Genomic DNA, 18,153 nt, shown 5'->3' with positions numbered 1-18,153 from the left:
ATTGCATACAGAGTAAGTAACGCACGTAGTCCTATAAAAAAACCTTTTTGAAATTCATTTCGAAACTTGTTTTGAAAGAACATAAAGACAGAGCTAGTCCTCATATCATCAAACTTCCTTGCTCTTAAAATCATTTTCGCAACGAGGAGCAATATAGAAACCCAAAACCTCAAGCCTCATGAGTGAGGATAATGTTCATCATAGGTTTGGTTTTGTTTCTACATGTCCTTAACAAAACATTTGATCAGTTTTATTGAATTGAAAAACGCGATTACATCTACATTAAAAGGAATGTAAATTGTAACTGAACTGAAATTGCAAATGAAATCACAGGAAACTTGAAATTGCAATCAATAAAATGCAATGGAAAAAGCTAGTAGCAAAAGTTCAAGAGAATCTTCCTACTCCAGTGCGTAGGTAACTTCCGCCTCAGTTATGATAACGTTGATGGTATTCTATTCGAATAAACTTGGCAGAACAGATTCCTCCTTAGCATGTAAGTCTTCTTCTTGAAGTAACTTGGAAGGTCCAGGAAAAGTTTCGTTGATGTTGATCTGATGATAGGGAAGCTCTTTAGCTTTGCCTTTCCATATGGATGGATTAATGACGCGATCACGTCGGCCTCTACAGCCTCCATGGTTCTTTCGGCCTTGGTCTTGGCCTCCCTGGTGGTCCTTAGAGTTATCTGGAATATAACCTACTCCGTGCTTCATCCTTGTAGCGAGTGGAGTGATAGGTTCCTTGATTCCTTGGGATTTCGATCCAAGACCATTACCGGGAGTAAATCTATACTGGCATAACATCCTTCCAGACATAATGGATGATGTTGAGAACTCTGGGGATTTTATGATGCAACCAGCAGGAATTTGCACCATTGAGATCAATTCGAAGGAATGATAACTTGGTTCTTCTTTCACTTCGGGTTCGACATACGGTATTGCACTCTCTTTATAGGTGGTGAAGTCTGTCTCCCAGTGTACGGTGATCATCTTGCCATTAATGACAAACCTGACCTTCTTATGGAGACTTGAAGGAATGGCGCCAGCCATATGAATCCAAGGTCTTCCGAGTAACAAGTTGAAAGTTTTTGGAATATCCACTACTTGGAAGTCAATCAGGAAAGGCACAGGGCCTATGGTTACCTCGAGCTCGATATCGCCAATAACGTATTTCTTCACTCCATCAAACGAGCGCACGGTTACCTTAGAAGGTTTGATGAGCTCTTCACTAATCCCCAAGCGATGTAGTGTGCTTAGTGGACACAAATTAAGTGCGGAACCATTATCGATCAGCACCCGTGACACCTCCTAGCCCCGGCATCTGACGGCAATATACAAAGCCTTATTATGGGAACGCCCGTCAATTGGGAAATCTTCGTCGGAGAATGCGATTTGATCCTTCAGAAGAATAACGCCGACAAAGTCTTCCAATCGTACTTCATTAATCATCTCCGGGACGTGCACCTCATTGAGAAGCTTCATAAGCACCATTTTGTGGCTTTCTGAAGTCTTAAAGAGATCCAACAGAGAAATCTGTGCTGGCATCTTTCTTAGCTGTTCAATTACCTCAAATTCGCTTGTCTTCATGACCGAAGCAACAGTTTAACATCTTCTTCAGTCACTCCTTTCTTTTCGTGTTCACTGTCCTTCGGGGCATTGCATCTCCCCGATTAGGTTATGGCATCGACTTCTTTGGGAGAGTAATCCCAAGGTACACACTTAGTATCAAACTTTTCTTTTGGAGGGAGAGTGATGATCACAGGCTGTGTTTCTTCTTCTTCGATCCTCAGCTGATCAATGGAAAGTTGAATAGTGATTGGTGTGATGGGACCTTCCTCTTCTTTATATTTATCTACCTCATCAAGCTTGATTAGAAATGGTGTAATCATGGATACCATGCTTCTGTTGGTTTCGTCAGCATCCATTCCACCCCAACCATCAGGCGTGATTATTTCGTTTTTGAATGCCCATGAAGGAGGTGTATATTTGACACGGTAATTATATTTACCGCTGTCATGACCCAGATAATCAACAATTTCACCTTGTCTTCGTACTTTTCGAACAAATCGCCTATCACTTCGGCGAGTCTTTTTCTTCTTTTTCTCTTCCTAATCTACATTCTCCTCGAGATTCAATTGGCTGATCGGGACCTCATCCATGCCACCCCATCCATCCGGTACAATGTCTTCATTTTTTAACGCCAATGGTGGTGGTGTATATTTGACATGGTAATTATATTTACCGCTGTCTTGACCGAGTAAGTCTACAATTTCGCCTTCAACAGATGACTTCTGGGTGAAACACCTTTCATCCTGACGGACTTTTTCTTTCTCCTTTTCATCCTGATCTATTTCAACTTGAAGCATTTCTTTCTTGGGTAGAGCTTTCTCCTCTGGACTGGTTTCATCGTCCATACCACCCTAGCTATCAGGCACAATTACTTCATTTTTGAATGCCCATGGCGGTGGGATATATTTCACTTGGAAGTTATATTTTCCGGAGTTTTCTCCCAAGTTGTCTACAATCTCGCCTTTTAGGAGTGCTTCTTGACGAAAGCGAGCATCTCCTAATCGAGAAGCTTTAATCTTGACTTCATATTCATCTTCATCATCGGACTCGATCACTGTTTCCTCATCCTTGATCATGTTTACTGTATTATGCTCTGGAAGAGGATTTTGATGTACATTTGGCTCGGGCTCTTGGAAGTTTAATATCTTCTTGTCAATGAGCTATTGAACCTTGTACTTTAGAGTGGGACAATTATCTACATCATGTCCCCTTTCTCCCATGTGATAGGTGCAAGTTTTTGACTCATCGTACCAAGAAAATCTCGCAGGATTGTCTCTTGGTACTTTCTTGGCCACCAAATGCCTTTCCAGAAGCATTGGTAATAGCTTTGATAAGGGTCGGGGCAACGGTGTATATTGCCTTACAGGCCTTTTATTTGGCTCGAATTGCCTTGGATTTTTCCAAACAATATTTGATTGCTTCGGAAATGATGCTTGATGAGTACTTGGGCTCGACACCATAGCTACTTCTCGGATGGGTTTTTTGTCTTTTTCCCGGGGTAAGGCCTTCGTGCTGCTGTTTCTTGAGCCTTCTTTTCTTTCAAACCCCATTCAATTCTCTCACCTACTTTGACCAACATGGTGAATGTCTGACAGCCTGATACATGAAGCTTGTCGTAATACTCAGTTGGCAATGATTTTAGAAAGAGCTCAATGAGCTCGTCTTCACTTGTGGCGGGCTTTACTTGTGAGGCAACAGCTTTCCATCTCTGAGCATAGGCTCTGAACCCTTCATTCTTCCGTTTCTCGATTCTGACAAGATCCTTTCTAGTTGAGAGTACTTCAACATTAAACTTGTACTGGCGAAGAAATTCTCCCGCCAAATGATCCCATTCAGTGAAGTCTTTTATGTCGAGAGTTGTATACCATGCAAGGGCTGCCCCTCTCAAACTATCTTAAAATGTGCTGATAAGAAGTGGCATGTTGTCTGAATATCTTACCATCTTACGGAGATAATACTTCAAATGGTTTTTGGGACAACCAGTGCTATCATACTTGCTCACGAACTCCGGTTCCTTATAGTTTTCTGGAACAACCACCTTTGCGTACGGTGAGAACTTGTCGAACCTTTGAAGCTCATAGTCTTGATTTGCTAAGCATTCTTCAATTTTGGCCAATCTCTTGGCCTCTTCTTCATCCTTTGTTTTGGATGCTTTTTTGGTTTGATCATCCTCTTCCAAATTTACCACCTCAGGCATAGTCTTTGGAGGATTTTCTTGAACCGGTTCTTTGCTTCTGTCTGGGTCTTCAATCGGTGTTTCGATAGCGTTTGAAGCTTCCACATTTGGAGCAGTAGGATAAGATCCTCGAGATGCGAGAATAAAGGCCTTCATTTTCGCCATCATTGCAACTATTTGGGTCATTCGATTCTCAACTTCAGCTAGTCGAGTACGGGTTTCTTCTTCCGCTATTCTAACTTGTAAGCGAGTCCGAGGTCTTTTACCTTCCGTTGCTAAACAACCTGATTCGCCCAAAAAAAACCTGATATCAGCATAGTAAAATAATCATGAAACCCTACATTCTTTTAATTGTATGGTCTCATGAGATTGTCAAGGATAAGAAATTTCATACAAGCCTTAGCTTTGTATAAAATCCTTCATCAATGTTTTTCTCAAGGAATCATACAATTCAAAGAATTGCAATCCATGGTGATTCTTTTATGTTTCTAAATCGTGTTATGAAATTATCTATGCATGTTTAGAAAATGATCCATCCATCATTGCATATAAAATTTGAAATTGTTTGATATCATGGTTTTAAGCTCAAATTAGAATCTAAATCATCCAATCCTAGGCTTCTTGCTAGCTAAGATAGCTTCCGCCTTTTGGTATTCATCCCATTCCTTGGCTCGAGACTCCCATTCTTCCACATCGATCACAACCTCCTCAGGGACGTAGGGTTTCACTCCAGGCATGCTTAGAACAATGTATTCTGGGACATACTCATCTACAGGATCTGGTACCATGCTCAATGGGACATATGGCTCGACATCAATTGGACTCTTATTTTCTATCCATTTAATATATTCTTTAGAGGCCATGCGAATCTTCATGTCTTCTTCCAAGCTTTATGGCCACTCGATTATTTGTTCGAGTGGGTTATCCAAAGATAGGATGATCTTGTGAATTTTGGCTTGAAGAACATTCTTCTCCTCTTCGGGTATAATTCCACTTGGGATGTCAAAAGCGAACTCTTTGGGATTCCATATCGGTGGTACTTGCTAAAGTATCCCAAATTGTCTAATAACCCTTAGAGGGCAATAAGCTGCTCCTCCACTCAAATCAAGCAATGGTACCGCATTTCCCTCTCGGCTCGTGATCTTCACCTTATTAATCTTTAGCCAATTGATCCGCCATTGGATTTGATCAAGAGTTAAGGCTTTAATGAAATTGGCCCAATCTAAGAAAGATTGTTTGGGTAATTTGCTTTGGAGACGAATGTATCTTTCAATTGGATTTATCGCCGAACAAATTTCACGAATATTCATGAAATGACACCATAGTCGAATGTGTGAGATGAACCATAATGACAAAAGACCAGTAGAAGCTTGAAAGATACCCTTCCCATGATTTTGGTATGTGTTTAAGGAGATGATGGTTTAGGCAAGAAGCATATTAGAGAAGTCCCACTTAAGACATGCTTGTCTTGCGATCACAGCTACTAAAGGTCTAATCCCATTCTGGACACAAGAAATAGAATAAAACCGAAGAAAGCTAAAATGAATACCCGGGCTAAAGTGTTTCCCATTTCCTTAGGAAGTTTTGAAAAGTTGTCTATTAGGAAGGATAATGGAAATCTACGCGTATTTGATTTGATTAGCTTTTCTATTTTGGAAGTTTTGAGGTTAAGAAATTCGGCTAAAAAGCTCACAGGATTAAGTCCAACGGGTGGCTCTACGACCCTAGATTTAGAATTAATTCCAATGGCGGCTGGATATTCTTCTAATGTTGGTACCAATTCATGTTCTCCAAGTTGGAATGTGGCGGTGAAACTTCCCAAAAGTGTGCCAAAGCTTGGACTAAGCTGACTTGATGTTCCACATGCATAAGCTCGAGAAGGTATCCAAGCCTTTCTTGGACATAAGTTTGGTTGTCTTTGGACATGCCTTTCCACCAAGCAACAAGTTCCTTTCGAGAAATGGGAATCACTTGGATGTCTAGTTTTCCCATTGAGCCTAATTATGTAAAAAGATTTGTCATTAATCACCATGGATTGCGAATCAATTTTAATGCCTCCATTTCAATCGTATGTCCTTTTGAGGTAAAAAGGAGGTAAAGTACACTTGTATGCCTCGAAAGTAATGCAAATGTCATTTTAAGTCCATTCAAACCTTAAAAGAGCATATAGTTGAGATCATGGACAAATTCAATATGTGATGTAAATGCCCATTCTGTCATACTCCGTTTAGACCATAAAGTCATAAACTATGGTTTACAACCTCGAATATATGGAAATGAACAAGTAAACATTTGAATTACATGAGAAATTTGCCATGAACCTATACATTTCATCTAAAAACGAAAGAATAGTCAAATGGAGTATGACGCCCTAATCATGCATTCTAAAACAAAAGGGCATTTAGACCAAGCATTAAATGTCATTTAGGCATTTTTTTAAGAATGTGCCAACTAACATGCATAATTGTAAAAGAATGGAATGGAACGGAACGATACTTGCTTACCATGATATTTTGGTTTGGTTTTAGGTATACCAACCACAAAGACAAGCGAATGCAACCAGTGAAGTTTTGATGCCTAAAAGGATAGGATATACTAAAGGCTCAAGGTCATCACCTTAATGGACAAGAGATTCCATTCAGATAGGCAATCGGCCTAAAGTTATGAAATATTATTCCACCTCGGTGATCGGCGTTGTATTTAAACGAATCCCATGAGCAATCGGCCCATAGTTTCACCTAAACACATGCCTCCTAAGGGTAATCCTAAATGTAGCCGGGATTGGGCCACGGGTGGTGTGTGCTAATGGTGTAGTGCTAAAGCAATTTAGAGACATGCATAGCAATTAATGATCAAACAGCACTTCTAAAATTCATTCAAAACACATTTAATCCCAACACCATCCTGCAAAATAAGGGTTAGCAAAGACAACATCCCTTATAACACCCGCCTGCAAAACCATTTAACACTATCATTAGCGGGACGTACCTGGGATCCTTGCAAGCACAAAACACAATCATATCGTTCTATCTAGGCCTAAGTCCACTTAGAAAAAGTTCATTTTCCCCAGCGGAGTCGCCAAGCCTGTCGCGCCGCGCTTTTTTTTTTGGGGCTTTCGGGATTTGCGCGCTAAGGAGGTATTTCCATGTAAGGGTCTCTCACAGACCATACCTCACGTGACAGTGGAAGATAATTTCCTATTTAGTCTAGGTTTGTGATTTTGGAGTCTTCACTAGTCATTATTGGTAGGTAGACTAGAAACCTAATCGAGGTACGGGAGAAATACCACGATTCTACGAACCAGAGATTCAGAGTACGGGGACTTGGTTACGTTATTGATCCCGATCGAGATCCCTAATGCTCTTTCGGTACCTAAGAACGATACGATGTCTAACGTGTCATACGAATTTCCAAGGCTTACCCACTAACTCTATCCGTTTTAATCGCAGAAAGAACCAAACAAGTATTAAACGCACAATCGAAGTCAATCAAATCAATCAATCCTAAGTGGTCTCTAAAAACGAAAATCAATCAAAACATCCAAACCCTAATGAAGCTCTAGAAGCTTATTCATTTCATGATTTACATTTTTTTAGGGTTTTAGGGTTTTTTAGGGGTTATAACCCCTGAATTTGGAATTTTCTAAAAATGCCACTTAGGCACTTTCAAAAATTCAAATTTCACTTTTTATGGTTGGCCACGATGTTTTTGGACCATTTTGTGAATTTTCAAATTTTTCGAATTTTTTGATTTTTTTTTCGGAAATTTTTTAAACCGAGAATTGATTTTTATGGTTTTCTAAAAAATTTTATGAATTTTCCAATTTTTTCAATTTTTTTATTGATTTTCCAAATTTTTTCAATTTTTTATTTGCATTTTATGAATTTTCTGAATTTTTTATGAATTTTCTGAAAATTTTGGAATTTTTACGAATTTTCTGATTTTTTTGAATTTTTATGAATTTTTTTAATTTTTTGTGAATTTTCTGAATTTTTGAACTTTTTTTATTTTTCTGTGGAAATTTTTTATGAATTTCTATGAGTTTTTTTATTATTATTTTTTTATTTTTAAAATTTCCCCCCGGGAAAATGAACCGGACCAGTCCAGCTCGACCCGATTCGGCTTGATCAAAACGGGTCTCGCCGACGCCGGTGTCGGTTGTCTTCTTCGGCGGGCACGACTCTAAACGGCGCCGTTTTGCCCCTCTTTTCATTGCGGCATTTGGCCGAATAGGTGGTGGGCATATTCCCCATTCAAACGTTAACAAGGCTGCCGGTTTGAATTCGTCTCTGGCGACCATTCCGGTGACCTTTTTGATTGATTTTTGGTTCTGTGTCAAGTTCATATCATCCTCTATCAAACTGAACCAACCGATTGGCCGTCAGATCATCATCGATCGGCGAAAATCTCATCGGAAAATACCAATTTGTTACTAACCTAAACCGTGCTCATCAAAAGCTTTAAATCCCTATTCTATTCGCCCTAGCCATCTAACTCGTTTTTAATGACTAACAAAACATTAAACAAAGTCAAGGAAGCTAACTTGAATGACCCTACGGCCACGGCAATGCTCCGGCGAGGGTTGGATGAACTCCGGTGAGATGGTTTATGGACGACTGGTTCGGTTTATGCAAGTTTATCCAACAAAATGCAATCAAACGACATAAAACGTGATTAGAAACAAGTTTTGAACATCCAGAAATACAAAATCATGATTAAAAATAGTACGAATATCAAGATTGAGTCATATCATGTTTTCTGGAATTTCTGGAAAAACTGTGACCGTGAGTAATGTTTACCTTCTTCGTTCGATGATGAATTAGAGTTCTCGGGCTAATCGGCGCTTGTGAAGTTGCTCCCTGACACTTTGGCTTCAAGTTGATGGCTTCAGTTCCGTCTGAGAGTACCTGGTCAAGCCGCCTGATCTCCGGTTTCAGACGTTCGCGATCATGCTTTCCCGAGGAGGAAATCTCCTTGTTTGATCGATTTGCCGGCGCCGTTCAATCGACCGGTGCTGATCACTCGATCCAGGGATCTCTACTCCTCTCACTCTCTCTCAACTTTGCGCTCTTTCTCTCTATTTCTCTCTCCTCTCTCTCTCTGGCAATCTCTCGAGCACCTTCCCCTCCATGTTCCAGTTTTTTTTTTCGTTTTTTCTTGATCGTTTTTTTTCCTGCCCAAAGTTCGTTTCATCGACTTCCGATCGGTTAGAATGATTATCTGGTGCCATTCGGAGATTATCTAGCAGGCTAAGTTGATTAAAACGTGTTAAATTTCCCATACTAAGTCAGCAAAGTCTTGGGCGCGAATTAGTTTTTTCTGGGTTTATTGTGTTTTGGGCAAGCCGGGTGAAGAAGACAACCTACCCGGGTCGGGTCGGGTTGACCCGGCCGACCCGGCAGACCCGGGTTGGTCTAAATTCGTCAATTAAGCTCAATTTTGACCCAATTTTCAGAATTAAACCCCAAAATTGAATTCCCCATAACATTCCGAACCCAAATATATAATTTTCCCCAATTTTTGTCATGATTGTGTCCAAGATTTTAACATTTTTATATTCGAGTTAATAGGTTTTTATTCAATTTGATGTCCTAATGACCTGATTAGGCAAAATTGATACCAAAATGGAATTACCCACATCTGATTAACCCTCCCAATTTCGGTTCAAAATTTTTAATTTTTCAATCGAATTTTGGGGATTTTTGATTTTTATGTCAAATTGTGCAATTAGACCTACCATTATGCAATTCAAGGTCCCAAAATCATTTGTTGTGAAGACACTATGACTTAAAAATGACTAGAAAAAATTTAATTGCATTTTTTGTTCAATGCAAGTTTAATTTTGCCCAATTTTGGAAAAAACATATACCTGATTGTGATTTTTCAAAATTGATGATGTATTCATGAAATTGGATTTAAAATAAGACTAATGACTATTTTTATGGAATTTTCTGATTCTATTTGTTATTTTTCTTGATTTTCTCACTTATTTTAACTAAAAGAAATGCAGAAAAATGCAGAAAAATGCTAAAAAATTACTTTTTGGTTTAGAAATAGGTTTCTAGGGTTGGTCAAGATTCCTAGTCCTAATTTTGAAATTTTTGAAAATATGAAAAAAAATAAGCTAAAAATTAGGTGTCAACAGTAGTGTTTATACGAATTTGGACAGTGTTCAACTTGAGGTGGAGTTGCAACCAGAAACTTTTGAGGTAGCGGGTACTAGCAAAATAATTGACACAAATGGTACTTGTAGCAAGGTGAAGCCTATTGAGCCAACAATTACTGTAACTACTGAATTTGACAAAGTGCTTATTCTATCTCCTGACAAATATGGATGCAATAATGGTTTTGCTTTATCTGCGATTAAGGAGGTTGTGTCAGAAAATCTTTGAGAAGTAGTTAAAGGTGCATGTGGAGTTGGTGTTCTGATGTGCACGGGTACTTTGAGCTGCAGTCGAACTTCACTGCCACTGTGGTTGCTGATGTCCCGCGGATGTCTTGGTACATCACGTCGCTCACTCTAACACCTGAAGCCTATTAATAGAGATATTGATAGATTAGATTTATACTAAAGGGCATAATTGTCATTATATTGTTTGAGCCCTAAATCCTATGTATATATATTGTAAATTGTTTCATCAATGGAAGCAACGTTTACCCAAACTCTACATGGTATCAGAGCGGTGATCCTTGAAGCTCGTTTCTCACGTCTCTTAAGCAATGTCTAGTCCTCCTCTAATTCGGTCAGATTGATTCGCCGGCATGGTTTGATTTCTTGGTGTCGTCGCTGCTTCCGTCCGGCGGTCTGGTTTTGCTTTCTCGTCGAAATTCTCGAGACCTTGTTTGCCGGTGTTGATCTCTGGCTCCCGTCCTTCTACACGCCACCCTCGCCACCCCTCACTAGTCATCGCGCGAGCATCCACCTTGCTTGCTGCAAGCTTGTCTGCAATTTGCTGCATCCTCGCTGAGTCGCCATCGTTGTTGCCTTGTTCCTGACATTCCTCCTCACCAGTCGCTGCAAGTCGCCATGGTAGATGATTCTCAAACCTCTTCAGCCATCGCTCCCGCACATGAGCAGTTGAATAGCCCTTATTTTATGCATCCTTCTGATAACCCTAGATCTAATCTTGTCGGCATGGTCCTTACGGGTGATAATTACAACAATTGGTCTCATGCCATGGAGATTGCCCTTTCCGCCAAGAACAAGATGGTGTTTGCTATTGGAGAAATTAAAAAAACCAGTCGCAGCTAATCCTGCCTATGCATCGTGGATTCATGTTAACAATATGATTCTATCCTGGATTCTTAATTTCATCCATCCAGATTTGGTGCCAACGGTTTTCTACACAGAGTCAGTTGCGGATGTCTGGGCCAATCTCCGTGAACGTTTTTCACCATCGAATGGTCGTAGGGTTTTTCATCTTAAGCAAAAGATATGCACACTTGCTCAACATGACGTTGCCGTGACCAAGTACTACAACAAGTTGCAAAGTTGCTAGGATGAATTGAATAATTTGGATCCGTTACCGCAATGCTTTTGTTCAACTCATTCTATCATCATTGAACAACAAGAGAATCGACGATTGTTTCAATTTCTCGTGGGTCTCAATCCGAGGTACGCTAATGTTATTAGTCAGATTTTACTAATGGATCAGTTACCTAGTGTTGCACATGCATATACACTAGTTCTTCATGATGAGTCGCACCGCTATATCCAATTGGATCGCCCACCGTTCGACCAGACCAGCACTTTGCTTAGTACTCACGGCAACCATACTCCGCGGTCATACACGGATTCCTCATCTCACGAACAGCCAGGCTATCTTGGCGCTCCCGCTTCGTCCGCCAACCTAGCTAAACGGACGAACAAGTCCCACGGCCGGGAAAGATGTGCCCACTGCGGCATCCCAAGACATACACAGGATGTGTGTTTTCGACTTCATGGCTTCTCTCCCAACCACAAGCAGCGCCGTGGACAGCCATCTACCTCCTCCCGGCCCGCGGACAACAAGTCCAGCCATACTTCCGATGTAGGACCTCCTCCATTCACAAATGATCAATATAAGCAACTGATGCACTTGCTGCAAGAGGTAAACATCCCAAAAGCCAACCTCTCAGGTAATGTTCTTGGCTTATCTTCGAATTCATTTAATTATGATACTTGGGTTATTGACACTGGCGCCACCAACCACATCACATTTGAACCCCGTCACCTTACAAACCCGACTCACTATTCCTCTCCACATCCCACCATTGGGATTCCGAATGGTGTTGGTGTCCCCGTGACATCACACGGTTCGGCCCCTCTTACCCCAACTATCTCCCTTGATAATGTCCTTTGCGCTTCCTCTTTCAAATACAACTTATTATCAATCTCCAAGCTCACTCAAACTTTAAACTGCTCAGTCACCTTTTTTCCTAACCACTGACTTTTTCAAGACCTCTTGACTAAGAAGATCATTGGTCGGGGCCATAGGCGTGGTGGTCTCTATTACCCGGAGATTCCTATTGAACCTGCAGTCCTCTCTATTGCAACCTCTTCACCTCATCTTTGGCTCACCCGCTTAGGACATCCATCTGAGTTAGTTTTATCTATTTTTGCAACAAACTTTACGTTTTAGTCTAGCAAAACAATCGAGTCCATGTGATGCTTGTCATTTATCCAAGCAAATGCGTTTGTCTTTTGCGTCTAGCACTATTACTACTTTACGTCCCTTTGAGCTTATTCATGTTGACATTTGGGGACCTTATTCTCATTTTACACATCAAACATGTCGTTATTTTTCTATCTATTGTTGATGACTATTTGCGCTATACTTGGATTTTTTTGCTTACTTTTAAGTCTGATACAATTGATTCTCTGATTTGCTTCTTTGCTTTTGTTGAGACTCAATTTCAAACCAAAGTTCAAAACGTTCAATTTGATAACCGGACCAAATTCCTTTCCTCTCGATTACAAGAGTTTTTTCGCACCCACGGTGTTCACTACCAGTGTAGTTGCCTTCATACTCCTCAACAAAATGGAGTTGTTGAGCCCAAGCATCGTCACCTACTCAATGTTGCTCGTGCGTTGCATTTTCATTTTGGCATGCCTCTTCATTTTTGGGATGATTGTGTTTTAACTGCTACTCATCTCATTAATAGACTACCTAGTCCTCTCCTACACAATAAAATCCCGTATGACCTTCTCTATGGCAAACCACCTTCCTATTCTCATCTTCGTGTCTTTGGCTCATTATGTTACGCTTCTACTGGCCATCTTCACTCCGATAAATTTGGTCCCTGATCTCGCCGATGTGTTCTAATCGGTTACCCCACAAACCACAAAGGTTACTGTCTCTATGATCTCCAAGACCAAACAACTTTTACCAGTCGCGACGTCGTTTTCTATGAACAAGATTTTCCTTTACGTCAAATAGTTGAACATACCACAATCGAACAGACCCCAGTAATTCCATTACCCATACCCGATCTTGGTGAAACCTCTCCTCCTCCCTCCACCCCGGTGGTTGCATCGACCTCACCTCCTTAGCCCCCTGCACCTACGACCAGACCATCACCCACTGAACTCGAAGTCTAGCCTAGACTATCTCGGCCATGCCATCCACCTGGATATCTTCGAGACTACCACTGCGCTATTGTGGCCTCCGATCAATCCTCTTCGGACTATAAGGTAACTGAATCAGGTACTCTTTACCCCTTATCCAACTATTTATCGTGCTCGCGTTTTTCACCCACTTACTGCGTTTTTTTAGCCTCTATATCCTTAAAGCAGGAACCTGACACATATGATATTGTGTGTCAATGTCCCAAGTGGCCGGAGGCGATGTCTTCTGAGATACATGCCCTTGAACAGAATGACACTTGGGAAATTGTTTCTCTTCCTCCTGACAAACAACCCATTGGATGTAAATGGGTCCACCGAATCAAATATAATTTTGATGGCACCATTGAGCGCTACAAAGCTCGTCTCATTGCAAGGGTTACACTCAAATAGAGGGGATTGATTATCACGACACCTTTGCGCCTGTTGCTAAAATGGTAACGGCTCGCACTTTATTAGCTCTTGCTTCGATTCGTCATTGACCTCTCTACCAATTAGATGTGAATAACGCTTTTCTGCATGGTGATCTTGATGAAGGGGGAGAATTTAGTCTGTCGGCTTAAGAAATCACTCTATGGCCTTAAATAGGTATCGAGGCAATGGTTTGCTGAATTCTCTTCTGCATTGCTTGATGTTGGTTTTCAACAGTCCAAGGCGGACTATTCACTTTTTACATTGGTCCGTGGCTCTCTCTTGACCATTGTCCTTGTTTATGTTGATGATTTGGCTATCACAGGTGATGATGAAGTTATGATTCAACTTCTCAAGCGATTCCTTGACACACAATTTCGTATTAAGGACTTGGGTACTCTCAAATACTTCTTGGGCATTGAAGTTTCTCATTCCAAGTCTAGGATTTTCTTGTCACAAAGGAAATACACTCTTGATATTTTGTCTGACATTGGTCTTCTTGGAGGACGTCCTGTTGATACTCTGATGAAACCCAATATACTTTTTTTGGATTCCTCCCCAACTCTCAAGGATCCAGGTTCATATCGACGACTTATTGGTAGATTATTATATCTTACAGTAACTCGTCCAGATTTACTCTTTGTAGTGTAAAATGTTAGTCAATTTATGCACTCTCCTAATGAAGACCATTGGAATGCCGCACTTCGCATTGTGCAGTATCTCAAGCATGACCCTAGTACTGGTTTGTTTTTCCATCCGATTCTACTTTCCTACTTAATGGTTATACAGATTTTGATTGGGCATCTTGTTCTACATCCCGACGATCTATTTTTGGCTACTGCATGTTTCTTGGTTCTTGTCCCATCTCATGGCATTCCAAGAAACAAACCACCATTGCCCGTTCCTCAGCAGAAGCTAAATACCGTGCTATGGCGTCTGCCGCTTGCGAAATCACATGGCTTCGCATGCTTCTCTCGGATCTCCACGTCAACACTACCACTGCTGATCTTTTTTATGATAATAAAGCGGCCATCCACATTGCCACTAATCCCATCTTCCACGAATGCACCAAACACAATGAGATTGACTGTCACTTGGTTCGTGAAAAAATTCAAGATGGCACTTTGCGCACTCTTCATATTTACGATCACTCCCAACTCACAGACTTGTTCACGAAACCGGTCACACGTGATTTATTTTGTACTTTTAAGAACAAGTTGTTGACATGTTTACATTCACCAACTTGAGGGGGAGTATTGGTAGATTAGGTTTATACTAAAGGGCATAATTGTCATTGTATTGTTTTAGCCCTAAACCCTATGTATATATATTGTAAATTGTTTCATCAATGGAAGCAACGTTTGCCCAAACTCTACAAGAGAAATGAGGACTTGATCAATAAAAGAAGATCTGAGTGTTCACCTTAATGATATATTATCAACTGCTTTTCAATTTCACTTGACTGCTGGAATTTTGCAAGGAGGGAGTTTTTACCTGAATAGGGCAACCGGAGTTTCCCGGGCAGTAATTCTGATCGATGATGATCGGGTTTTGGACATTGTTCAAGATGGCATGCTGGAAGAGGATGTTCCTCACAAAGCTGTTGCTCGGCCTAGCCCATGTCTTGATCCTCACTCCATTTTGCGTGCCGGTGAATATGACCATCTTAACGGTCACATTCTGGACACCGTCCTCTTGTTGATCCTGGCCCAGGCTCCCTATGCTGGAAACCAAACACATAGAAAAATAAATCAGCAAGTCAAGTAATGAACGATACGAAATTTGGTGGCACTATATATAAAGGTTAATAACGATAAAAGGGTTCCAACTTCAATCAATTAAATACCTGATGCCATGTCCAGGTCCGCAGGTGACGTTTTCAATCCAGAGATTGTTGCTGCCGGGGCTGATGGAGACACAATCGTCGCCTGTCCCGATCTTGGAGTTGAGGATGGTGACGCCGGTAGAGGCAGCGACGTGGATGCCGTCGGTGTTGGGGCTGGTCCAGGAGGCTGACACCTTCAGGCCTTGCATCTTCACGTTCTGGCAACCGTTGATGATGATGTGGAACATCTGACTGTTGAGGGAGCTGAGTCCGCTCACCCACACGCACCAAAAAGACCAAACACTGATCAACCACCGTGTTACACAAAACACTTAATACTCTTCGTATTCAATCGTTACACAAATGCATAATCCCATCATTAATTAGGGTGAAAATTTCCCATGATTCCGGGCACTGGGTATCACTTGACTCAGGTTTTGGGTCCCATTTGAGTTTCTTAAACAAGAATGTGCATCGTTGACCTATGGGAATAATATTAGCATAACTTTAATATAGGCAAGCGACGTGAAAGTGAAAGGCCAAAGAGGTTAAGTGCTTCTCACGATGAAATCGAAACCCACTTTCACGGATCTTACTTAAAATAGTTTTCTTTTTCTTTATCTTTTTTTCTTTTACGCTCTTGTTTGTTTATTTTTTATAACGTAGGAGAATTGGTCGCACTCGACTATGTAAGGGAGCTAAAAAGGTAAGCCTTGAGAAAGGAAAACCAAACTCCATGTGCTGTAGTATTTAATAGGTGGCAAGTCCGTGGTTTCACAAGGAAAAAGAGAAATCACCACTGTTAAATATATCTTGAATTTTATGTACTTGGTCCGGTTCATCACCCGACCCGATATATTTTTTGTGCGACCTAAAAGTGGAGAAAAAATTGAGATTTAGTTCGTGACGCGGAGGGTTGGGTCGATAGGCTGTGGCTAGGTTTTTTCCTTGATTAAGAGAGATTTCGTTTTGAGAGAGATTATGAACCATAAGGTTTTGTTAAGTCGTTTTTTCAACTTCTAAAAACTATACTCTCTTTGATTGTAGTGGAATCTTGTTTTGCCTCACCCGTGGACGTAGATCACCTTGTGATCGAACCACGTAAATCCTTGTGTTCTGTATTTATTTTTCCGCGTTTGTTTCTAACACATGACAATCCCCATTAGTCCCCCTCTTTGCCATAAGTATATAACAAGTGTTCCATTATATGATGAAGTTGAAAATGATAATAAGGAAAAAGGCTTTTATTTAATCTTACACCATTGCATTTCCGAAATTATGTGCGAGAAAAAGCCGTGAGTTCTCCAGTGTGTAGCCTCACATGATTTATGCAATGCAATATACACTTAATAAATAACCAAACGCCCCAAGTACTCAACTTCTCGAACGAAAGGACGTAAAAAACCTGTTAATGTAACTGCTGTTGTACCGACCCAATTCAACAAAGCAAAACGAACTCCAAAAGTCCAAATCAGTTGATGAGGATGAATATGAAAATTTAGATGAAGAAGACTGCTGCGTGTGTTTGTGGTTGGGTTGTGGGTATATATCACTTATCAGCATATGCATACGTACCGTAGCCCCGCCAGGGCAGCTCCTGCCAGAGAGCTTGGCCCCGACACCCCGGTCACGTGCCTGAACACTATCCAGTTGGCCGCATTCCCGTTCACATTGTAGTCAGAAGGCGCGACAAGCATGCCGTCGATGCACACAGTGATGGCCGAGTTCTTGCATGGCCCATTGAAGGAGACAGACCGCACCAAGAACCGGCCCCACGGCACGTAGATGGAGGTGGCCCTCGTGGAGCCCATGCGCTCTGGAAGGCCTTGGTGGAATCGGTCTTGTCATCGGCTTTCGCGCCAAGAGCAACCACGTTGTACTGAACCGAAGCTGCATTTGCCGGCAATGGCGATTCGGACAACAACATGAAGATGCTGAGGGCAAGTACCAGATAATTCAGACAAGTGTTGAAGATGAATTCGGCCATCTTCTTGGGCTTTTTGAGAGAGAGAGAGAGAGAGAGAGAAGTTGAAGGGTGGGTGTTCTTGTTGTTGTGTGGTGTTGTGGTGATGATATTTATAGGGGAAATCGAGTCTTTTTGGCACAATTAAAATTTGAAGAAAAAAAGATAACAAAGAAAAAGACCGGCCCAACTTGTGATTGGGAAAGGTATTGGATAATTTGAGCAGTTTAGCCAAAATGCCCCTTTGTTAGGGGACTTTCTGCTTGCCATGTTAATGGGTCGTCGACCGGATTACGATTGCCTTTATACAAATTAGTCTCATATACCTTTTATAAGTTTGCAACTTATTTCCTGAATGATTCAGGCTGAATCTAGCTTCTTGAGCCTTCGATGTACCTAAATTGTCGGGAGGCGGGGGGCCACTTCAAATTTTGTAAGGCTTTTGTGGGGGAAAAAGAAGTAATAACAATGAAAAGAAATGGAGCAGAGAGAAGACTTTGACATTAATTTCGTTACAATGATCTAACTCAAAAGGTTTAGTATATGACCTTTCACATTATACACAAATTGTGTGAAAGGAATGATACAAGCCTTCTGATTTTTTGA

At 41.0% G+C, this 18,153-nt stretch overlaps 1 pseudogene; it reads right to left on the bottom strand.

Annotated features, from left to right (window-relative positions):
- Positions 1-271: 271 nt before the first annotated feature.
- LOC115662385 (polygalacturonase-like) lies at positions 272-17,571 on the bottom strand (annotated as a pseudogene).
- Positions 17,572-18,153: the final 582 nt, after the last annotated feature.

This window comes from Syzygium oleosum, unplaced genomic scaffold (genome assembly GCF_021117445.2).
Source record: "Syzygium oleosum isolate NSW1041296 unplaced genomic scaffold, Sole_v2.1 Sole_v2.12, whole genome shotgun sequence".
Taxonomy (NCBI): Eukaryota; Viridiplantae; Streptophyta; class Magnoliopsida; order Myrtales; family Myrtaceae; genus Syzygium; species Syzygium oleosum.
The sequence above is the reverse complement of the archived record's forward strand: the minus strand, read 5'-3'. Positions and strand labels throughout refer to the sequence as shown.